The following is a 25,810-nucleotide window of genomic DNA, read 5'->3' as shown; positions in this document are numbered from 1 at the left end:
TTCACACCTCAATGTGGCATTCATCTTGGACAATGGATGCACCAAAACTCTTGGTCCCAAGGAGTGAAATAATTCATCGCTTGCTATGTACTTAGTCAGCCCACAGCTTCCAAGGGGAGGTCTCTAACAAAATTTAGCATGTGATTAGAGCATAATTTGAGCTACTTTTGATCTCAGTTTCTCAAGCATCAGTATATAGATATATAATCTCTCTACCATTCTCAATATACACACTCGGAAAGACTAAGTACAAGCACATGCAACTTTTGCTACTCACCTAAGTAGCTATTGCTACTAATAAACTAATAAGAGCACACAGTTCTGGGAGCAGGAATTTCAGTGGGTGACAAAGTTGATCAAAAGATAGAAAATAGGTTTGTAAAACTTTAAAATTTCTACGTCAAAGGGCTCAAAATTTACCAATGTTTCATCTTTGTCTACATTTCTATGACTTTTAATTAGACTTACAAAGTACATGTAAGAAATACTTACGGTCTGCAGAAGAATGTACACATAGTACCTAAGATTTTCTTATAAACTACTAGATCATTCTTGTATTTTGGTGCTACTTGTTCAGATTATCCTTGGTCCACATCATGCCTTCTCACAATTAATTTGTCAATTCATCCCAGAGATATCTCTCATTCTAATTTCCTTTCCAAAATCACTCCCTCAAGAAGGGAATTAACATAACTATTTTCTTCTTTGGAAGAAGTTTAGGTCGTCTTGAAACTAGTCAGAGCTCATAGAAGAGGCAAGAATCAATTCAAATGACCTAATTATAGGATCGGGGCCCTAACTTGCATGATGTTTTTATTTTTACATTTCAAGCTACAACAGCATTTAACCATGTTTTGTAGATGCTTTGCTTTTCAACCAAGGACCATTGTTACGGTGTCCCTATCTTTATCCTCTTCCTTACTGTTTTGATGCCAGCACATGGGGTCATGTACTATTTGGACTGCAAGTTGTTTCAAGCATAAGTTGGATATTTCTTGACTAATCAATGATGGTTTTAGTAAAAACAGGAGGTAGGTAGCAAGCAGAAGCTAATGTTATAGGGACACAATTCTTTCATCCTTCTGTCTAAATAAGTAGCTACCATTAATTCTGTTCCTGACTTTTATCCTAAATATCAGCTCTTGTTTGGTTGGGTTTCTTTTTATTGTTAGGTTGCATTTGTTGTTACTGGGGTTTTTTTACACCTGGCGTCTGTCTGGAATCTTTAGTCAGAATTAAAGTTACATTACAAGTGCCTAACCTCAGTCACAGTTAATATATATCCAGAGGCGTTCCATTGGTTCCATTGGCATTGGTCCACATGTGCACAACTGTAAATGACATGAAAAAAATCTGGCCTCTGATATGAAAAAGGCTATTTATGCACTTTCACAAAGGACAAAAGTCTTATAACTTTGGGTCTACATAGAAATGAGACACAAATATGTTAGTGAAAAGCCCCAAGTTTTCTAAATGTAGATGAGTACAGATTAAGAAAGCAGTAATTAATTTCCTTTGACCTCAAGCTGAAATTCCTTTCTAAAGCTGTCATAAAGAGAAAGAGGCCAGAGAGAAGAAGTGAAACTGTGTAACAATGCAATTAAACCCTTGTAATGAGGTCAGCCATTGGACTTGTTGCAACTGATATCATTATAGCAATGAGGAGGCATTATACGATGGCCTGATTTTTTACAGGATTCATTTTTTTTTAACTCTTTAACAGTCAGATATCTATTCTATAGCATTATAAAATATTTGTTGTTAGTGACCAGACAAGCAGGCATAAGCTTTACCATCCTACTAACACTATTTCTTAAGTTCTGGTAATGCATGTATGAAAAAACTCATTTACAGTGGCATACAGGACAACATTGTTATAGACAGCCCTTCACTCAGACTCTGCACTGTATTTACTTCCTACCAGAGAGCAACTCTTGTGCCTCCAGCAATGAGAGAAAGTAACTTTTAGCAATTCACTGACAATTTGTTATGGGTAATACCTGACTTGTGGGATTTGTGGTGTTCAAGGAAGACATAAGCAGACCTGTAGGACTGACCTGAATCAGAATGAATCCCAAGTAGTTTCTTTCTCACTTGAAACTTGTTTATCCATTGAGGGTGCTGGGAAAAGAATTTGCTTTGCTGGAAAAGCATTCGTTGGTTTCATGTGGTCTGCAAACATCAGTTTTGATTGCCTCACTGGACACTAATAAGAAATAAACACTTGTGAAACTCAGATGTGGGCTCAGATTTGGGCAGATTTAGGTAGAGCATATTTGACACAAAGCATTCATTAGATAAACAATCAGTTTTTCAAGTGGAAATCTAAGCTCAAGATATTTTCCTTTTCTGGGGGGGAAGTATTGGACCTGCAGATGACAACCATCTCTGTTGCTACAGCTCTTACTTGGATCCCCTTCAATTGAACTCACCTTACCTACGTCCTCAGCATTTCCTCTTTGACTATGTTTAAATGATTGTAATCACTTGTATCTTACAAGTGCTTGTAAGATAGGGCTTGGGTATTTAGGTTTAAGGGATTGTTCAGGGTTATGAATGCAAAGTGGCGTAGACATTTCTATCTTCTCAGAATATTTCAATCATACCCATTTCTCTATTTCCATGTTTATTAGTTCAGGCATTCCCTTGTTCAGTATGCTGATTCCTTGTTTGAGGTGTCGTGCAGTAACATGGAGAAGATGCATACTGAACTCAACTACGGAAACAAGGTGAATGTACATCTTGCAAGAACTACATGATTCCATTTATCTTAAAATCACTTATTTCAGTTCATGTAACAAGGAAATCTTTGAATTAGTCCAAATTTTATTTCAGTGTTCTGCCCTTTCCCATCAAGTTTTTATGGGATCACCAAGCTGCATACACTGCTGAAAGAAGGTGCTCATATCAGAAGCAGGTGCTACTTTAGCCTGTTGCAGATCTGCAGCCTGCTAGGCCAAATTAAAATACCTTACATGTGAGAAAGGCTCTTAAGTAAACCAAGCAATAGCTCACTTTAGTTGCTGTTCTAGCCAGAAGAATACATTTGTAAGGCAAGGAAAGAAAAAGTTAATGGAGAAAAATGTAAGCTTATTTGGACCTTAATTAGTCATACCCCCTTTATTTCTTTAAAAAAACAGTTGGAGTAAACCTGAAAAGGAATTAATTGGGGTGCTTATATAATGCCACAGAGAGGAGATGACTTTTTGATTAAGTGCCTGTTCATTGACTTCAGTGGGGCAAGAAGATTTCAGACTTGAGCCGCATCTTTCTTGAGGCTTCAGTTCTTCTGGTCCTTGAAAACGTCAATGCATGTATGAAAGCATAAAAATTATATTCAAACTGATATCAAGTATTTCTAACTCTTCCCTTCACATTCCTCAAATTGTTCAGTTTAAACCAGCTTGAAAAGAAAGTTTCAAGTACCTTTACCTTTTCTGAATAAGTTCACCATCCCCTGTGTGCGTATTATACTTTTAAAAGAACTATTAGAAGATGCCTGACTAGTTGGAAATAAAGAAAAGGCCTCATTTTCTTGCACTTCGAGGACTGAGTCACCAGTTCAGATCCATTTCCTTTTAATGGTGCATTGATTCAGCATGTGCCTCAGTTTCCCCACAATGAGAATAAAACTCTCCGACCTCTGCAGAGAGCAGCAAGCTTTCTGTTAACCTCTGTATTAAGTGCAAACCCATAGCATTATTAAAAATATTTTAAACAGAGACAGCTGAGTGATGTCCTATAAATTGTCATTTCTCTCCAGATGGACCACAATATAATATTTCCTCCAGAAATGCATTTATTATTTAACACGTTTCTGTGAAAGGTTTCTTTTACATTGCAAATGTTCAGAGTTCTTTTATAGGTCTTAGACCATTGACCCTTTACCTTAAAACATGCTATTAATGCTTAACATTGTTATTAGTATTCAGGGAAGCAATGATTGGTACTAAAATGGAAATGTGCAGTAAAAACATCTTCTATTTTGTAAAATAATTATGTAGCTTAATAATTATTTCATATGATTCTTTTTGATTGATAGGGAAAGGGCACCAAGAAGTTTGGAATCATGATTCTTTAAGGTCTACATTCAAATCATAGCCACTACCACCACTGCTTCCGACAGTTACATTTTATAGGAAAGGCAACAGGATGATCTCTGATTCTGTTTGGATGAGGGCTACATCAGATAAGTATACTTAATTAGCTTTTTTTATTTTAATGGCAAGGAATTCTAATTCTATAAAGGGCAGTACAGTGTTCTTGCAATTTCCAAGTAAGTCACTAGTACCCTGGAGGTCAAATATAGTTCAGGTCTGCAGTGAAGTGAGACTACCTCCTTCCATTCTGCTGTCATCACACCTGACCCTAACCTGGTAAAAGCATCCCTAGTGGTGCCAAAGAGGTCTTTCCATCCTCTGTGTACTAGTTACACTGGTCTTTCACATTTAAGGCTGCCAGATAAATGTCAAATCACAATGTTCTTATGATGTTTAATGGGAATCAGGCTGAGAGTACTTGAATGTGTTTCACTTTGGAGAAGTTTTTGTCACTTTGGCTTGGATGGAAAAACAAGTTTTAGATCAATAATGTACATAAATGAAGTAAATCCACTGAGTTGGGCTTTCTTAGGTGAGTTGTTGCTTGCTAAAATATTAGAAAAACTATCTAGTTGCATGTGTCTCTGTGTAGTACAGAAATAGCTACAAGATTATTGTTCCACATTTTACAATGATGGCTAGTTCAAGCTCTGTTCTTTTTTGCCTTCATAATATTAGAAGTTTTTATAGCTGTTTTCACCATAGATTCTCAGATTCTGAGACAGATATAGCTTATTGTCAGGATATATGTAGAACTACTTTTTATTGTTTTTACTGGGCCTGTTTTGTTGCCAATTTTTCCTTGAAACACAGTATTAAAATTGCAAATAATAGATTTAAGCTTGTTTTACTATTCGTGTTACTACAGCAATAGATTGCAAAATAAAGGAAAATTACAGCTGCAAACAAGTAGTATGCATGTACACAGATCAATTGCTTGTAAACATTTTAACAGGAATTTGGAAGAAATATTGAGAAGTCTTTCATATCATAATGCTGGTGAAGAAAACAGCTGCTGAACTTTACATTTACCAGCAAAGATTTCTAAGCAGGGAGAGAAAGGAGGCCACGCCCACCATAACTAAGAATCTTGCTCATCACTCAGTTTACCTGGGAGCTGCTGGGAGGAGAAGGACCTTGGGGTGTTGATTGACAGCCAACAGAACATGAGCCAGCAGTGTGCCCAGGTGGCCAAGAAGGCCAACGGCATCTTGGCTTGTATCAGAAATGGCGTGACCAGCAGGTCCAGGGAGCTTATTCTCCCCCTGTACTTGGCACTGCTGAGACTGCACCTCAAATACTCTGTTCAGTTCTGGGCCCCTTTCTAGAAGAAGATTGTTGAGGCTCTGCAGCATGTCCAGAGAAGAGCAACAAAGCTGGAAAACAAGTCTTACAAGGAGCAGCTGAGGGAACTGGAGTTATTAAGCCTTGAGAAGAGGAGGCTGAGGGGAGACCTTATTGCTCTCTACAACTACCCGAAAGGAGGTTGTAGAGGAGGGAGCTGGCCTCTTCTCCCAAGCAGCAGGGGACAGGACAAGGGGGAATGGCGTCAAGCTCCACCAGGGGAGGTTCAGGCTGGACATCAGAAAAAAATTTTTCACAGAAAGGGTCATTGGGCACTGGAAGAGGCTGCCCAGGGAGGTGGTGGAGTCACCATCGCTGGAGGTATTTAAAAGACAGGTGGATAAGGTGCTCAGTGACATAGTTTAGTGGTTGATAGGAATGGTTGGACGCGATGATACTGGAGGTTTTTTCTAACCTAGTGATTCTGTGAGCTGTTCAGCGATTAAAGTGGTAACGGTCACAATAGTCCATTAAGGCCTATTTAAGAGTTGTGAAGAAGAAAAAAAGAGATGCTTCTGCCAATCCCACCTAAGCTACTCAGCCATGAATGCTTTGGCTGAACCACAAACATTCTCCTGGATCCCTCATCCCATTCCTATACAACTACCAAAAAACATCAGCAAGGGCCATAAAAGCACTAAAACACCAGCAGTATCAGCAGTAAGAGCAACAGCTGGCCAGAGACAAGAAAAGACATAAAATGTACCATCTGAAGGTAATCAAGGGATTACTTATGATTCATGAGTCACAACTCCTTTCTGGGCAGACTCCGGCTTTGATCTAGCCCTTTGCTCTGGTTCTGTGCTGGAAAGAGCAAAAAGAGAAACACAGGAAGTGAGCAGTAAATGGAAGCAGTAGGTGTGAGATATTCAGAGCTATTTATATACTAACTACTTCGGGACAATTAGCTGGAATCAGAATTACATGTTTTACTACATAATTAAAATTCAGGCAAGTATTTACTTTTGTATAAGAGGTTATGAAATTAATAAAGAAAAACGTCAGTCATTTACCTAATACATTACCAATGACACTAGTAAAAGAGATGGGAGACAGGGATAAAGGAAATTTCAGATGCTTTGTGACTATTTTGTCTCATTTCCTCTTAATAATGTTGCAGTAAATAACGAAGAATTGAAAGAAATGCTTTATTTCAAGGCTGAATTCTTCTGTTTTAGCTTATACTAGCTCAGTTATGTTGGGTTTTAAGCTGTGGGAAAAACTCTTTATTAGCTGTTAGAAACGTCTTGCAGACCATAAGACCTAGGCTTCTATCAGGCAAGCTAGGTTAGCTCTCTAAGTTTCTCAGTAGGAGGAGTATTTTCAAGGTCTGAAATCTTTTCTCTCTCTCTTATAAGAATCCTCTTAAATGGATTTCATTGTGGGTTTTTTTCTAAGTGACTTCATTCCTTTTCAGTGTTCTCTTGCTTCTTCCAAGAATTTCACTTAGCCTCTTGTATAAAAGAGTGTGTTCAATTATGACTACCATGACTGTTAGTTTTCCTCATAGGTTCTCCTTTCTTGTAGTTTATAAATGTAATTCACGTTCTCATTCCTAGATGCATGACTCTACATTTACAATTAGCTGTGATAATACAACGTAATCTCTATAAAACTTAATAAGTAATCCACTCCTATAGTTATTCACAAATTAGCATCTGCAAAATCTATTCAGAGGCTTATATTTTCTCCAAAATATTAACTTCGGGCTATATGCAGATCTGTGTGGAACCATACCAAAATACTCCAGTGAATGATGATTTCTCATTTAGGAGCAGATTTTGAGATCAACTAACCAATTTTAAACCTGCTTGGTAGGGGCTACATTGATTTCTGTACTGCAGTCTTTTTTGTAAGGACGACAAGCAGCATCAAATGAGTCACAAAATTTTCATTCTTTCAGAGCCATTACTCTTACCTGTTGGAGTCAAAATCAATTCTAAAATATTTAATGGCTTTACAAGTCTGCCTTGACTTATATGGTTTCAATTGGGCCTAAAACTCTTTCACAAAAATGTAGGAGTCTTTTTTTTCAGTACCATCACACACATTACAACTCCTCCTACAGATTATGCAATGATGCAAATATACATTCCAGTAATAACTGTATAGACATGTGGTTTCATATGGTGAATATATATATATAGCCTATATAGAGAGTGTATATATTTAGCCCCTATTTCCATCACCCTGTGAATGTAATGCCAGAGGGAATAATTAAAGGGCAAGACTGGCTGACCTAGACATTGGCTGACCCACCCGACAGGCTTTCAGACTGAATTCTCTGGTCTGCTAAAGAAGAAAGACTCACATAGTGTCTTTAAAGCAGCCATGGAAGACAAGAAGAGGGTTCCCTAGTGACTCCGTGATGAGGTAAGTCTGTCAAGAGATGGCCTAGCTATTTGCCATTACAAAGCATTTCCTGCCCCCAACATAAGAGGAGACAGTCATAAAGTCATATATGGAAGGCAGAATGGGAACTTAATGTAGTGAACTTCACTACCTTAGGTCCTTCAACAGCAAAAGTAGACTTTCCCCTTTGTAACCAGAACCACGTGAATCTGAATCTTCAGACCCCTGTGGGTTCCCACTTTGTTCTGTGGGTTTGACATACTAGGAAAACATGGCTTGCTGGTCTTATTATCCAAACAATAAATCCATCACAAACAACACTCTGTCAGACTTCTATTAAATATAATTTCTGTATCACTGACCTGTTTTCAAAATGGTTAGCTGCCACAACCCTGTCCATACAAGAGGACTACCACTAGTAAAAATTGTTTAGCCTCTCTGATTCATTTGTTCCTGAGTCTCCATACTGAATCTGCATAAACAATACGGTGCAGAGATGGCAATGAAGTTTGACCATAGGTCTTATGTGGAGACTTCATTTCACGTGCCTACGGACAAGTCAGCAGATGCTAAGAACTTGAGTCTGCCAGTTGATACATTCTGAATGGAATCTCCAGATCTACTGCAGACATTAAAGTCCTCTTGTCAATTCATCAGTCACCTTCTCTTTATCATTAGGAAATGTAAAACAGTAAGTTTGCAGGAAAGATATTCATTACTAGATCCCAGCTGGAGCCTTTCAAAATCAGGATTAAAAAGCCCATAAACTCACTGTTTCCAATTAGATACAAATGTCTTTCTCTTCTCTCTTCCTCTGCAATCCTGAGACTTGCTCTGGATGTGGCTGAAATGACACATTTTGGTAAGCAACTTGACAACTTTTTTGTCCAGATAACTAATAGATTCATCTAACTTAATTAGCTCCTATCATGAGTTAACTCCAGTTATCATGCCCCTACAGAAAGGCTGCTACAATACTCCTTTTCCAGAGCATGCCATACCTTTTGATCTTTCCCTGTGCTCCCTAGCAATTCCCAGCTCAGGGACAGAATGTGGGACATGGAGCAGAAAACAGTGAGATCTGAAAAAAACCAAAAATAAAACCAGAACCTCCACAAACCCAGTTCCCTTGGAACAAAATTTCAGAAGGTTTCAGAGAATTCCACAGCAGTCAGTCTCCAAATGATATGCAAGACAATACATCAAATCTCAGGCATGCACAGTAAAGAACTTCTTCCCATTCTCACCACATTTTTATGACTCATTTTACTGTATCTGTTTGGGGTTTTTTCCCAAAAGTGCTTTCTTCATTCAAAAGCATGTGGCTTATACATCCAACTTTCTTTAGAGAAAGTCATCGTATTTCAAAGGCACAGTTTTTAAGGCTTCTTAGAAACATTTCTTAAGGAAACTGTCTGCCAAATTCTGCCTTATGACTAAAGATGAATTCCAATGGATACTCACTCATGATTCCGGTAGAGTCAATGAGACTTCTGCAACTCATCATCAAGTTTGTGTCCTTTGTGCTTTGCAATTATTTTTTCCAGTAGATTAGCTTAAAGCCTGTTTTCAAATAAAGGATAAGGTTCAAAAGAAAATGTTAATGCTTTTCTTTCTTAAACATCTGATCAAACTGGCTGGCAAAAAGGAACTGGAGTACAATTTTGCTCCTTTTAATTTTTTTAATATTCTTGTGCTGCAACTTGTCTAGATGCTTTGTGACTAATGCTGGTCTTTTCTCTTTCTTTTCCCACTGACATGCTCTTGCCAAGGATATCATTATGACATTCTGTAGTAACAAGCATTCTTCTGTTCAAATTTATATCAATTAGTTTGGGACAGTAATTCAATCGGACGGCCCACTGGATTTTGAAAGACTCGCAATGATGTCAAAGTGGCGACCTTTTTCCTCCACTCTCAGCCAAAAGCCATTTTTTAACAAGGAGCTCTTGAAAAGAAATGCCACTTTGATAATTAGTTATTGATCACAGACAATGCGGCGACGAATACCATCGGATTAGCCAGACGCCAGTGGGTCGCGACACGAGGGTTTCCTTATCGCAATAATCTATGAAGAGAAATATAGAATAAAGGTCATTGAGGTTTCTGGTTTGGGAGCATAACCCAGATAATTTAACTTCCTTATTAAAAATAAAAACACCGGAGCATTCTGGGTGCACTTATTTTTTTAATGAACCTGTTAGAAAACCTTCCAGCTAAAGAAAATTTGGGAGGTTGCACGCCTCAGGCAACTACGTTTGAAATTGTTTTGATAAATTAACTCTGCTTTGCCCAGCAGTTGCACCTCACTAAAATACCATTATCTTTCCTGCCCTAAGATGTCCATTAGAAACTATTTTGGATCTGTGCATAAAAACACCATAACAATTATAGACTTAAAAATAATAGACGTTTTCATCTAATTTAGGAAGCACTTTGAGACCTGCCTGAAATGGCTTCATATAAGTTATTTAATGGAGAAAAAATGGCAAAAAACAATTTTTATTGCATTTAAAAGAGCACAAAAGAGGAAGGAATCCATTAGTTTTAGGGTTTTTTTCAGAATAATAATGAAACATAAATTTGCTGAAATGCACAAGAATATACAACTACCTGTGCTATCATTTTGGCTGACTTTAGAGGCTATTAGGTAAGTACTGAAGTAATATGAGTATTTATGAGGTATGGGGATAATGTTAGAGTCCTGTTGTAGCTGAATTCTCATAACACCATATAGGTAATACACATACATAATTGGACCACTTGGTACTTTACCTTAATAAAAATATTACTTATAGACCATATTCAAATTTATATAGATCAGCTTCAAATTCAGCACATGGCTTTATTATTTTACTGGCCTGCCTAGAATAATTACAGTTTCAGCATACCAATGAAATAGAGAAAAAAAATTACGGCTAGAGAAATAAAAGTCCAGAATGACTGACTTACATAATGTCACACAGGATATCAGAAGTCTGCAAGTCTAAAAATCAAACCCAGGCTACTTTGTTTCTCATCAGACAAAATTATTTTCTTATAAAATGATGACTAATGACACTTAAAGCAGTGCAAGTAGTCTGTTGCTCATAAACTTTCCCCAAATTAAATTGGTATTATATCCACTCACTATCGCATAATTCCTGCCTGTTTCAGCACACAAAATAATGATTAAATGGACACCCAGACAAGATTACTTTCTCAATCCTCAAAGTTTTTTCACGTAGGTTTGGAGTCATATTTATCGAGAAGCGTAATATACCTATTTCACGGGTAAAAAGTATCCATTCATTTCACAGAAGGAGAACCTCACATTATTAGACTAATGAACCTGTTATGAATACAATATTATTTTTTTCTTGCAATCAACATTATTTTGTAAAGTTTGTTATTAATTCAGTGCCATTTTATTATTATTAAATTACTCTTATTTTAATTTCTGTCAAATTAGCTTTTCGAAGAGCTTCCAGAGATTAATTTTTATACTGCAGTGTGTATGAAAACATTCTAAAAATGTATGCAGGGTAACAACTAGAACAGTTACTCATTAGCTTCATAAAGATAATCTGTTCTAACTCCCGTGACCTGAAGGTTATTTCTTTTTATTGCTGTGGCTGCATAAAATAGAGTCTTAAGTAGGAGGTTTGTCCGCAACAAAGGTAATGTAATACGAAAGTTTTGCTGTTGGTCAATAAGGACGACTCTGCAAGGTGGGTGTTTCATGATTTTTTCTTTTCTTACCTTATCATAGAGACTTGGCAATATAATTCACCGTTAGGTGGGCCGGTTTTCTGTTGTCTATTAGAAACTGTTATAGTTATTTGTAACACTGCTCTGAACTGCGAAGAGAGAAACTTGAAGTCTGCAGCTGCCAGCATGTAGATGGTTTCTGGTCTTCCCAGTCTTCCTTTTGTAAGCAGGAAAGACCTACCTTGTTCAGGAAACCAGTAGCATCCCTTTTTCAGTCTATAGATGAACACGTTAGAACCACTTACTTAACCACTATAACTTATGCCTGAAAGCTTTTACTTCACACTAGAAAATGATCCACAGAGTACATATACACATGCAGAATCTCTTGTTGTGAGCACAGGATAAGGAGGGCAAACTATTCCAGTGCAGTATACCTATCCAGTACACAATTCAGTTTATCTGTTCTTCTCTGAGTTTTAATAGCTGGACCCTGAATATTTCAAAAACCTTTCCCTTTCCTGACAGGCATACAGGCCATTCAGAGACAGTGGAGCTGACCTTTTCTATGAAGAAATATCTGGAATGCAGTGGGACATCTGTTCTTCCTGACCACACTCTCTGGAAATCTTCTGAATAGGATAAAATAAAGCATAAGATACATTCTTTTCCTGAGCTTACACCTTGCAATCTCACCTCAGTTGAGGTGCATCATTACGCAATAGAAAGAATACTATCTGTCAGACCGGTTGTTTGTGTAGACACCATGGTGATGGGCATGTGATAAGATACAGTTTAGTTTCACAACAAGGCAATAATTCTTACTTACCTATTTCCCCCAGGGTGTTCTGAGGACTAATCAGTTAGTTGTTTGCTCAAATCTGTAAAAGGCCATATAAGTACTAAGTATTATTATCACCGTATTATGATATTGACTTTACCACATTGAACTGCAGTACTTTCCTCTACTTAGGTGTAATATTACCCTGAAGTGTTTATATTCCCGTAATGTAAATGTTTCCTTTTGAAGGTGAGTTGAATAGCTTATTGTTACACGTGACCCACAATATAATTTATTTACATGAGCCAGGAGACTCTAAAAATATATTCTAGGGACCTTTCCAGTTAGACTTGCACTTTTATATTCTCAGTTTGTCCTGAACGGTGTTTGTTGACATGCATTTCCGAAAACCTGTTTGGCCAATCCATACAGCCCTCTAGGGCCCTGTGTTTTGCTGCACCAGTAGGCGTGCTGTCATTACTTTGGCACTGAAATATATCTGACTGTAAAAGCTGGGCTGCTATTCTGTTACTAAATTCACCTTATTCAGAAGTGTCTAGCCTTGTCCTGAGAGCAAAGATTTAACAACTGTACAAAGTCCAACCCACAGTCCTGTGCACTGATTAGTGCTTAAGCCAAGTGCCAATCGGCCCCATACAAAAAACCCACAAAGACACCTCATCTGTCAAGTTTGCTTTTAGTATCCATATTCCAAGCTGACAGATACTTACTCTTCCTCTCCACCCTACCCCCCCCCCCTTACATCTGGATCAATGGGGACAGGCTTTCCACCCCTCAGAAGATTCACTTACATTAAGTGGTGAGGTGGAAGCAGTGAATGAACAATAGACGGCTGTCAGGCTCGACAGCAGGGCATGGATGTATGAGCGTGGAGCTGACAGCCAGGGCCTCAGAGGGTAAACTGCTTTGCTGGAACTAATTAAACAGATGAAATTATTACATGAATATGCAGATGTTGTTTACATTTTACCATATGGTATTATTTCAGGTAATAACTCGCAGGAGGATCCCTTCCTCTCATCAAGAGGAAATGAGTTGAAAAGGAGGCTCCACGCGTCACCTTTCAGTTGCTAGGCAGACATTGATATGGCAGGCTTCTCTCTGAGTTGCAGGGAAACTCTTCTCCTTGTAGCTATATGACACTAGAGGGGATTTGCATTCTTCCTACTATGCAATGTTGGAAGAGATTATCTTTTATTAAGCGTAAATGTTAGGGTTGCAATTTTTTCCCATTATGCACAGAAGGCATGCACTCTTCCAAATGCTGATTCCCAACATGTGCTTTACAACTGAGATGCTGCCAATCCATAGTCCATAGGTAAGAACTGACAGATCTGTCCAAATATGTAGTGGCTGGAAGTATGACATTTCTGCAAAGTCTGACATGTGGCTGTGCTGGTTAGCATTTACTGCTTTGCTAACCTGAAGCGTCAATAACAGAAGCATTCCTTTTCAATAAGGTTCCATTCATCATACTGAAAAGGTTGCTCTCTAGAATTATTGAGGCACAGGACTATCCTATCCAACAGTATAAAATGTTACTAATTATATGCATTTAGGATGAGTAGTCAGCTAGAATCTGACACAATTACATTGCTGTACAAGGCAGGCAAAGATACACACTGAGAACAAGGGACACTGTAAACATTTCTTAAAAGTGTTAACTATGGAAGCACAACAGTGACAGACCATAACCAACACAGTGCTTGAAATGCCTGCTTTGGGAACTATTACTAGACAAATTCAGGAAAGGTAACTGGAGAAATGTAGCCATATTATGCTGTCTGCATCCAGTCTCCAATGAAATAAAACTTTGAACAAATAAATATAGATGTAATTGCCAGACAAGACTAACAACTCTACTCCTGGACAGATCGTTTTGCAGCAATGTCTGCTTCTTAAAGATGAACATGCGACTGTAGTAATTTTACTACTAGACTATTCAAAACTCCCATCCTAAAACAATTCAATATTAATGCAAGCAATATTTCTTTCAGGCTGATTCAGCTTCTCTATTCTACAATGACCATTTTCATACCCTCTGAGGGATCAATGGCACCAACTTTGTGATTAGATGCAAAAAATATCTTTGTATTACTCTCTTTATTGCTTCTTCTTAATGTTCCTAGCTTATATGTGGACTGACCACATTGATCTTTCCCCAAAGACTCAAGTACCAGATATATTTCTGTAGCTCATTGATAGGGGACAATGCCAAGTTACATCACCACTGCACTGACAGATTGGTTGCACATTGCTACTAACACATTTGGCTTCCAAATATCTTTCTTACGTACATCATTTTAATAGATCATAGGGGTCACTGGTGACCTGTATCATTTAAGATGAAAAGACATGATGTCAGTGGTGCAAAATGTGGTCTTGTTTCAAGATACCATACTGTATTTTTTAAATAAGAATAATGTTTCACCACTATTTCCCCTGTAAAAATCCAACTGAATAGCCAGTATATTCTGAGTGCATGAACAAGAGAAAAAAAAACAGTGAGGTCTCCTTGACTTAGAGATAGCTAGCTTTATACATAACCAGTGATATAAGCTCAGAAAGGATTTCTTTGACTTTGTCTTCTGACATAAACATTTAGCAGTATAACATATATATCTAAACACACCAGAACAGTTCACTTTATATACATTCCATTTGGAGAGGAGGTGAGAAAACAAACACAGAACAGATGTTAGTCATGCTTAATGTACTACTGGAGGGTGCTCAGGTACTAAGGTGGTGGATATAGTAAAAGAAATGAGTATTTTCCTCTGCAACTGCTATTATTAACTGACAAAAAAAAGCAATGAGCTTATTTCCTCTGCTCATCAATGCACCACCTAACAACCAAACACTGAAGATAAACACTCTGGGTTTTCCTAGCACACACAACAAGTGTTGCTACTAATTACTGAATGATATCCACCTTTCCCTCCTCATTTGTTACTGTTGAACATTGGCTTTGATCACTCAAAAACCCACACACCTATACAATAAATTAAATCACTCCAGCAGTTAGAAAGTTTCTGTAAATTCCTACAGATTAGCTTGTCAAAGTCTTTGCCTTTCTTGTTTTACTCATAATACTATATTATTCAAAGAAATCTTGTTTTAGAAAACTACTAATTTTTCACTAGAAACCAGTCCTATGGGTTGCAGGGCAGGTCACAGGTTTTGGCTGGCACACAGCAGGTCTATTCATCTTGCCCTTGTCTGAGATCTGCCATGGCACATTTTTGTACAACCCCAACCATCCTGCTAACAAAGACACTGGGTTTTGGAGCACTTTTGATCTCTACTTATGAAGCTTATTGTCTGCCCACAATGCATACTATGTTTCCTGGTCCTACTGAAAAAAAGCCTGAGGGGAGAAAGGAAACAGCATGGAAATAAATTCAAGAACTTCAGTATCAGGATAAGAGAAGAACTTGCTGAGAGTGATCAGAGGTGTGGATAAGGGAACAAATGAATCAAGAGGTGCTACAACAGGAGCTGAGAACATCCTGTTGTTGGCATCACAGGAGGTGGAGAGCAACTGCACACAGATCACTGAGCAGGCACTGCCTAAGGCTGTTACTGCTGAGCAGAAATCATGATACAGCTATTATTAATAATAGTATAATGGCACCCAGTGGTCTCTTGATAGCATTAGAAGCAGCAAATGAGACACCACATGAGTCCTGGAGAACAAGGTCTTACCTTATGCCTTTCCATCTTTTCCCATTTACCTCTCCCAGGCAGGCTTTCTACAAGTTTATATTACTTCAAAGCCCAATCTGTTATATAATCTGAACACAGACTACGTAAATAACATGTAAATGTGAGAACATACCTCTGTGTGTATGTGTATATATACACACACACACACATGTTTTCCTTTTTTTTTATTTACTATAACAGTGATTCACCACCAAACATTCACTGGACTTCTTTTTCCCATTCACTGATATGTCTAAAATTCCCCATCTAAATCTTCTGGCTGTCATTGCTCTTCCTTTAGTATTATTGCACTGCTCTCCTCAGCACATTGTCTGTGTATTGTAAACTCATGTGGACGTAACTGTGCTTTCTTTATGACTGGAAAATGTCCAGCACAGCAGTGCTACTGAAAAAATACAAAGAATAGGTAATTTTTTTTTTTAATTTGTTCTTACTCATCTTTTGTTTTTCTTCCAAGAAATCAGCTCCACTTGGCAGGCACTAACTATGTAAGATAGCTTACTAACTCTCTGAAACATGCAAGTAAAAGTAGCATGTTCATCAAACACATGTGTGATTTATCATGCAGAGTTAAGCTCAACTGCAGCTTCCTACCTCTGCAAGAAAGTGTCAGTGAGCAAAAGGGAGTAGAATGTTCATTTGTCTTCTTCATACCAGATTCTGTTTCAGAGTCTCATACTTCAGTATTTTGTCACCTGAGGTTTAAATTTCCCTTAGTGCACGCAGAATGAAGTAAATGGAGTCATAGGAAAGACAGATTTGTCCTAAAGTCCTTGGATAAATGCCCAAACCTAAGAGGAGAAATAATGCAGAAAATCTTACATTCAAAATAAAGTAATATAAAGGAATTGATGTATGTTCCTGACATGGAAAAGCCACAACTGAGTAACTTGTCCAAACTTCATGATGAACTTTGTTAAAGAGGAAAAACTAATGCCAGCTCTGGAGCTGTGTTATTTTCCATTACACTATTTCACTTTAATAGACATGATCTATCAACTAGAGTTTTGTCTTGTTTTTTTTCCTGAAAATGTTAATACCTAGGGATGAAGACAGATACTTTGAGCTTTATGTACTATGTAGAATAGTTTTCAGGTTGTGCTAAACTCACAAAATAAAACAGAAATCTACAAAACATTCCCATTGCCTTAAATGTCATTCCCAGAGCTAGGTTTTGCACCTATGCATTTCCTATTTTTCCATTGTACGACTATATAAACAAAACCAGAATATGACCTATGGGGTTTTGAAGACTGCAGCATACACATGTGGCATCTACTTTAAGACCAAATGACAAGTTCTTCAGACAGACACAGGCACTCTTCAACAGCAGAAGTGTGGCCGGGAGAACCCAGATGTCTCACTGACCTGCTCCAACACTTAGCATAGCAGAGCTGCTATTGTGTTAACTCCCCATGGCAGATAACGAACTCTCAGCCCCTTTGATGCCCAAAACCATGACAAACACAAGCCTTTGGAGATGCCATCACAAACACTTCCAGCTATTAAACGTGGAGAAAATCTTTGTGCTACTTGCACGATGTAAATTTGTAAGAAGACTTCTCTGCATAAAGGTCTCATAACTGCAAAACTCTTCAAGAGTAAACATATTCCATTGAAAACAAATATATTTATTTTTCACTGGATACTCCTCTCTGCCCTACTCAGTCTGAACATCTCTTTGAAATTACTTGAGTATTGATCGCATGTACATACTTCAACTGTGGGACTGTTGCATAGGTCATCAGACACTTGCATTGAAGCTAGTCTCCTTACCAGTATTTTTCAAACAATCTTCCAAAAGGATGACTAGATCTTTTTAATAGAATGAAAGAAGTCATAGAAATATCATCTTTATTAACTTTCTATTCAAGTACAGTCACAAATATCAAAAGAATATTTCTGGAAGCATTTTACGCGGTGACTAATGCAAAAATACTTCAGCTGTGTCAGCAGCCATCCAATTCTAGATTACATCTTGGCATTTAACACAAAAGACATCCTGGCAAAAACTAAACTGAGAAACGAGTAATACGATTATGACAATTTATATTTGTAACAGTTGTGAACTGTAGCATCAGTCCTTGCTAATCCTTTGATAAAGTCTTGTTACCTTTCAGTTCCCAAACACACCTATGCTAGTATGAAGCGTGTGGGAGGCAGATGCTACAGCAGATGAATATGCTTGTAGAGCAGTGTTTTGTATGTTGGGGTTTTTTCATCTAGGTATTCTTAACTGTCATGTTACATGCACCAAATAGTTATTACTTCTGGTATACTTCGTACAGTATTCTGGGACATTGATTATATAGCTGCTTTTTTCCCCCATTCTTCTCCCTATTTTTTTTTCCCACCTCTTCAAGTTAGGCCCCATCTCACAGCCTTTACTCAGATGAGTAATATCGTTTACTCCAGTAGCGCTACTTACATCAGTGAAAGAAATAGCAATAAGCCTGAACGAGCTGCACAGTCATTCATATTTGAGCCAATACAGTAAAGATGGGTTGGTTTTTATTCCTTTATTAACCTTGAAATATCATAATGGAATATAATAGAACAGAAAGAAAACTGGTTTTAGGGTAATCAGATTTAAAACTGGGTTTCTTTTACAACAACTCAAATTAACAGGAACACAACATCTGCTCAATTCTTTTAAGTCTTATAGGCAAAAGTGAAAAAAAAGGTCTGAAAATCTTTCATTTATTACCTGAATTTAGAGAAACTTTAGATATCAGCAATGTTTTATCTCTTGTTTGTTTGTTTGTTTGTTTTACACTAAACCTGCACGTAATCTCTGGTATTTGCCTGGTTTGTTCTTTAAATGTTGGTAGGAGCTTGAGTTTGGTTTATGTTAAGTTTTATAATTCATTCACTTTTATTTTCATTATGTTCTGAAATTAAAGACAGGTTGGCTGCATAATGAACTCAGAAGAGGGCATCAACCTCATGTATTATTTTGCAGACTTCCTATATTTTAACGGAGAGAGCAAATACATGTGTGCATGCAGGTATGCAAAAAAATACCGTCATACAAGAAGGTTGGAAAGGTCTGGGAGCTCAAAAACAATATCTTTCCCCTCTAAACTGCTTTATGGCTGGCACTCCCTCCCTCTTGGGCATGTGTTCAGCTGAGCCTAGGCCAAATTGGCAGTCATTCTCAAAGTGCTTGGCAGGCCCATGATCCCTGGGAGTTTTCAGCTGACATCTCTCTCAACCAGTCTATGCAAGGGTCAGTGGGAGACCTGACTCCCAGGCCCTGGCTTGCTCTAGCTGTGTCATGAGTCAGGACCAATATAAATTAAAACCTTAAAGCCATACTGTGAAGGCATTCTTTACCCCCTGAGGTATTTTTTTCTCCCCGTGACAGACTGCCTTTCTACTAGTTTCCTATTTTTTTATTCTTGGATTATTCAGTAGCAAGTCTGCTCCTTTGAGCTGAAGAAAGGGGGAACATCTGGCTATGAGGGAGTTAAAGTTCCACCAATTTTTTTAATATTTTTGGATTTGTTGACGCTTAACAAGCAGGAGTGAAATAATAATAATACTAGGGGCTGCTTATCACTTACAAAAAATAGTCCAATGACAACGCTCACACTGACGGAAAAAATGGGACTAGAAATTAATAGTGACAGTCTTGCAGGAAACAAGGGAGAAATTGGATACCAAGTTATAAAATACAGAATAACCCAATAGGCACATGCTGCTGTTATTATATTAATATTGTTAAAAATATCAAAGCACTTTAAAAATGGAATTGTACTGTAGGTAGATGGACAGCATTATTTCCACATTCTTTTAAATAGAAATTTTCACTCCCTGTTTGGCTTGGAGGCATGGATGTTATTTGTTGCTCAAAAACCAGTAGCTGAATACTGTGAAAAATAAGACTCAGGATTAAAGTCTCCTATCTGAAGGACAGAATCAGGCTACAGCGAGAACTCTCTCTGTTACTAACAAAACCATCTGAGTCACTGCAGATATGGATTTCACTGATGTTGTTCAGAAGTGGGGTTGGCTGTGTTTATTTAGTTACTTAGAGAGCAGAGAGAGATTGTTTTTCCTTCCTGCAAGAACAGAGAAAAATACAACCAAACTCCTGTAAACAAAGAAGTAAACATGAACCTCGACAAATCTCACCTACTGATGAACTTAATCCCACAGCCTGGGCTCAGGCAAGTACAATCCCTCTAAAATCACCAGATTTCTCCTCATGGATGAAGTGCACAATATGAGCCGTATATCCTAAAGGAAAAGACCACAGCATCGGTATTAGCAATCCAGGGTGCAACTGCAGCTGCTATGCTTTCCTGCTACTCTCATGCAGTACCTAGCGTGGTAGAGGCCAATTCCTAACACAGGCATCAGAGCCTGGATAATAACGATGCCTCTCAGTAGTGTAATTTCAGCTGAAATCATGGGATTAGGGAATCAATGTGTCTTCAGATAATGCCTCAAGAGGGAGAGGGATGGTGCCAGATAAACTTGCAGGAGGCTTCTCCATGGAGCCCCCAGGCAGAGATGAAGGATGGTTACCTTTGCTTTTTTCCCCATTTGAGATGCCAGAAGGAGCTGTGAGATGCAGCACTTGTACCCAAGGCCGGGTGATGGAGGCAGCACAAGCAGCAACTCAGCCCCCTGCTCTGTGAGAGGTATGTCCCAGGTGGGCACATAGCTCCATGCCACCCCTGACACTTGACACTGATTAAAGGACCCAGCCAAAACCCACAAAGCAAACACACTACATTACATTGTCCCAAAGCTTGTTCTCTTTTTCAGCTGATTACAAATGAAAATACCTGTTCTGTCACAGCGACTTTGATCAAAGCCCACAACCCATCCCAGGGAAGTGGTGGCTGCCCCATCCCTGGAGGTGTTCAAGGCCAGGTTGGATGGGGCCATGGGCAGCGTGATCTAGTGGGAGGTGTCTCTGCCCATGGCAGGGGGGTGGAACTAGATGATCTTTATGGTCCCTTCCAACCCAAACTATTCTGTGATTCTGTGAAATAATTTCATTCTCTGCTTTTAGTCAGGACACGTTTCCTCCCCTCTCAATGCTCCACGAGACAGACCTTCACTTTCTATCAGACACTGAGGCTAGACTTAATAAGCAACGAGGGTAAAATATCCATTCCTTACGTGTAGAGTATCCTGAGGTACACACAAGCATCGCTCTAAGATGCGATAAAGTAATCTAAAGCCAAGCCCAGCCTGCCAGTTCAGGTCTAAAGGGATTTGATTCAGTGTCAAAACCTTTGGCTCAGGAGGTCACTCTCTCTTCTTGCTTTCCTTATAACAAAGGCAGAAGGTTGGGGGGGAGGAGGGAGGGTTTCCTCCTCTTTTTTTTTTTTCTCCCCCCTTTATTTTTTTTTTGTCTTGTGAATTCATCAACTGTTGTTTGTTGAGCAGCGGCCCTTTATTCAGCCTACTGAAACATTTTCATTAGACAGAGGCCTCTGAAGTACGCTGGCGGCTGGGACCATGCGAGGACAAAATCTTAGGACTCTCCAGAAGCCGGCTGATTGAAATCAGCACTGTGTCAGGGGCTGTCATATCTCAGAAAAGACATAAAACACACGGAAACATCAATAAGCAACAAGCCTCTGACAGCTCTGAGACATTCCAGCTGACAAGAAGAGAAAAGGGGTAAGGTTAGGGCTCATGGGGGATATTTAAAATGCCTAACAGCCAGCCGAAGTGTTGGCAGGCTTCAGGGAGGCCCAGAAAAGACAAGATAAAGTCTATCAGGTTATCACCTGGTTCGAGACAGATCCCTCACAGCAAGGCCACAGGGATGAGACAATGACACGATGGCTGCTTTTTATTTTTTCCCTATTATTATTATTCTTTTATTATTTATTTTAAAATGTATCAGAGAAACAGACTGCATTTACACCAAGGTTACCCAGACAACGTTTGTGCTGGAAAAGATTAAAAAAAAAAGAAAAAGGAGAAGAAATGTAAAAGAGGGAGGACAAAAAGAGAATCCTGCAAGTTAAAGAATTCTGCTTCCAGCTACCATGTACAGAAATCAAAAAGGATTAACAAGTTTTTTTTTTCATTTAATTTCCTGTACACCAGACGCTTTTGTTAAGAGATCAGAGATATTGCTATTTATTGAATTTTTAATGTGATCTTTATTAAAAGGCAGCACACATGTTTGGGTTTCTATTTTATATTTTTTTAAAACATGCATGGGTATAAAAATCAAAGCACAGGAATGAACCATGGTTGTTTGATTTTGGTCTCTATATTATGGTGATTCAGACTCTTATTTAAATTTTAAAATAATAAAATGCCAGCCCATATAGAAATGGCCCCTCATCCTCTTTTTAACTCATGTCTATTCTGCTAAGTAAGCAATGGGCCCAGAGCAGCACTTTGACGGCCCAGATAATGAATTCAGCCTTTGGAATCAACATAAGACCTAGAAATTAGATGCATAGCTGAGTAAAAACATCTATACGTAATATTTTACACTTTTTTGATCACTAATCACACACTCAAAATTTCACCATCAGCCTGCAAATTTGTAATTACTGCTGTGCGTTCTATTTTGTTACATGCAGTAGTCCCAGGTTGGTCTTCAGCATGGATTATATTACTAATAAAAGGAGTAAAAATCAAACTATATGACTGCCTCCCACCCATTTGTCTGGGTGCTAAGGAACAGGACCAATTTTGTCCTGGAAGAGCCAATATGGCTGGCACAGAAGCTGTTTTACCCAAGCATTTACAAAACACAAAACATCCTCTCCAGTGATAATCAACAGCAACAGCAATACCAGCTTCTCCTTTCTTAAATACTTGTTGTGACACAAGTAGGATGATTTCTTAAGGTTAGTCTTGCGCTAAATCTAAACAAACTCAAGAAGGAACAATAGCATGTCCTGTCCAAAAGACTATATACTTTCTTTTCTATCCGCAGCTCAGTAGTTTTCCCTTAGAACTTGTAACTATATTCTGCAGCCATTTAAAAAGTGGATTAGACACCATCTTCATAAAATATTCTACTTATTTTTGTTACTGTGCTCATATTGGTGTAAATCCATAGGGTTCAAGCAAGTTTTTTGGTTGTAAATATTGTGATAATCTGAAGCTTAGGAGAATGAGATTCGAATCATAGAATAGTTAGGGTTGGAAGAGATCTTAAAGAACCTCCCCGTCATGGGCAGAGACATCCCACTAGATCAGGCTGCACACAGCCCCATCCAACCTGGCCTTGAACACCTCCAGGGATGGAGAATCCACAACTTCCCTTGGCAATGCTCTGTATGACCTGTGAATTACTTGGTCTCTTTAACAAAACAGTACTTTGAGCTGACAGACCACAAGAGTGAAGGTGGACATGAGCTCTACCATCTCGTGCTTAGGGGTTTTTTTCTGGCATGGTTTTGCCTTTATGGCATGTCAACTGGGCTTTACAGTGCCTGTAAACCCATATATCTTTGTGTCAGGAAACTGATAGCAGCCCTGTGGGTTTTCTTGACCATAACAGGGTAGGCAAACTAGTAAAATTTGTTGCAGCAGCCACAAAGAACCAGAAACTGTCCCACAGACAGCTCTGAGGAAACTCTGAAACAACTAACCAATATGGACAGACTTCATCTTAGTTACAGCTTGCAGCTGCACAGCAGGGTAAATACAGCCTCTGGGCTTCACCTTCCAAAATGTGAACCGGGAGTAATAGTTCCCCCTTATGGCACTTGCTTGTTGTGAAAACAAGTTCATTGTAAAGTTTGAAATCTCTGGACAGCACAGGTCACGTACTTTAGATGGATATAATGCCTAGAGTCCTCTGCAGTGTCTTATGCATTAAAGCAAGAGCTCAGCATTGGCTTAAAGACCTACTTCAGTGTATAAGAAAAGGCGTAGTCAGCATTATATGTAATCAAGGGAAAACAATGAAATGTGTTTATATAAAACATTTTTACACAGCCACCAGGTTTATGAAAGAAAATTAGTTAGAAGTCAGTCACTCCTACATAGAAAAGACCAAAGATGATATTTCCTCATTTGTTGGAAGGGCATATTCTGCTGACTAGCACTGCACAAAGTTATGAACACCAAAGGATGTGTATCGCTCAGGTTTTCATCAGTCTTTTAGATCAAAAGCACTCTTAACAAAAGGTGTCCTAAGCCTGAAGCGAGGACAAGTCTCTGGACTGAATGTAGCATGTGTCAACCTGGAGACCCTTTGACCCGCCAGGTTATTTCTGCTTCTGGCACTAAGAATTCCAGAGAGGATAACTCATCTGTGCCTTTCTTTTTAATGGAAAGTTGGAGCTATATCTAACATCAGAAGTAATTACTCCCTTTATCAATAATTGTGAAGGGTGGTATACAGATCACAGATGGCCTGTGGGGAACAGCAGGCATAGACAGAATGGTCCAGGTGCTGTTTGATGTTCGTAGAAGTTAGAGCCATCTTCCAGCCTGGCACAGGAGACTTTTTAAGATTACAGGAGTGCAAAGGTGAGCTTTCATATGCTCTCACACTTGACCTGTGCTTTCTGAAAAGCACCTGTATCTCAGGATCTAGCCAAAAATCTGAAGTTATTTGGGCTCCTGCCTTTCTCCCTGACCCCCTTCCAGACTTTTCTGACAAATGTTTTTCCAAAAGTAAATGCATTTAACTTTCCAGTGGAAACTAGGTTTTCTGTATATCAAAATAAAAGTAAGTGGCCATTTTTTCCAGTGGTTTGAGCAGGAACTTTGTTTTGGATACAGTGGTCAAAACAGGATTCTCTTCTTTCACTGAAGAAAAGGACATCAAGTATATTTTTTCTTTGTCCTTCTCTATTCTTCTTTTGAAGACATTTTTTGAAGGGAAAAAAGATCAAAGAAAAGACTCTTTTTCTCCTTGAGATAAAAAAAAAAAAACCAACACCACCAGACCTACTTACTTCTTAAAAGAAATTCACAAGATGAACTTAAATATATGAGTTTTTTGTTCCTCTGCGTAAAGACTCAGTCTGTAGAAGTTGCACTGAAAACCTGCCAGAGAACCCTCTAAGACTGAAAAAATCAGGTTCACTGATCACTTCCTTTTAAGTGTCTGGCAACCAGTACTATTTTTATAACTCAGACAGAAAACTGATTTCTATGTAGTCTATAGCTATTGGGCAGTTAAAATCCCCTAGTATATGTTTGCCTAATATCAGATAGAGAGTTGCTTCTGACTGCAGTAATGAAAATCTCTTCTGAGCCATTGGATTCTTAGAACCTCGAGTAGCTCAACTTCAGACTGCAGCATCAATGACCCCCAGCTTGATTCAACTGAGGAATTTTGCACAGAAGTTAACAAAATGATCTACTGCAAACTGAAGTGGGTAATTAACAAGCTTACAAATAGGCTAGTAGCTCACTTGCACGTCAGTGGGATTTAAACACGACAAAGAACTGTGATGAAATTTTAAACTCTCATGGGAAGTCAGGCCGAAACATCACTCCAGGTACCACAAATAGGGTACATAGCACAGTCAAAGTAGCCCTTTTGCTGTAATGAAGAAGTGATTTCACTAGAGGTCAACATGGTTCATTAACATCTATCATTATTTATTAATACCAGATAGTATAATCAGTTTTTTTCTTTTTCCTTCAAGGCACAGAAGAGTATGGTCTGAACTGGGGTAATCATCTCAGTGGTCAGTGCTTGGTCTGAATGCCACTATATAGTCAACCCCAGAAGCAAAACCACTGTGGACATAGCTGAATTTCTGCTTTCATCTTTGCACTGACTTCTTATACATGTCAGCAGAACTTCTAGGGCATTTCTACTACTTCTTACAGGTATAAT

Source organism: Phaenicophaeus curvirostris, chromosome 12, assembly GCF_032191515.1.
Source record: "Phaenicophaeus curvirostris isolate KB17595 chromosome 12, BPBGC_Pcur_1.0, whole genome shotgun sequence".
NCBI classification, from domain to species: domain Eukaryota; kingdom Metazoa; phylum Chordata; class Aves; order Cuculiformes; family Cuculidae; genus Phaenicophaeus; species Phaenicophaeus curvirostris.
Note: the sequence above shows the minus strand (reverse complement) of the source record.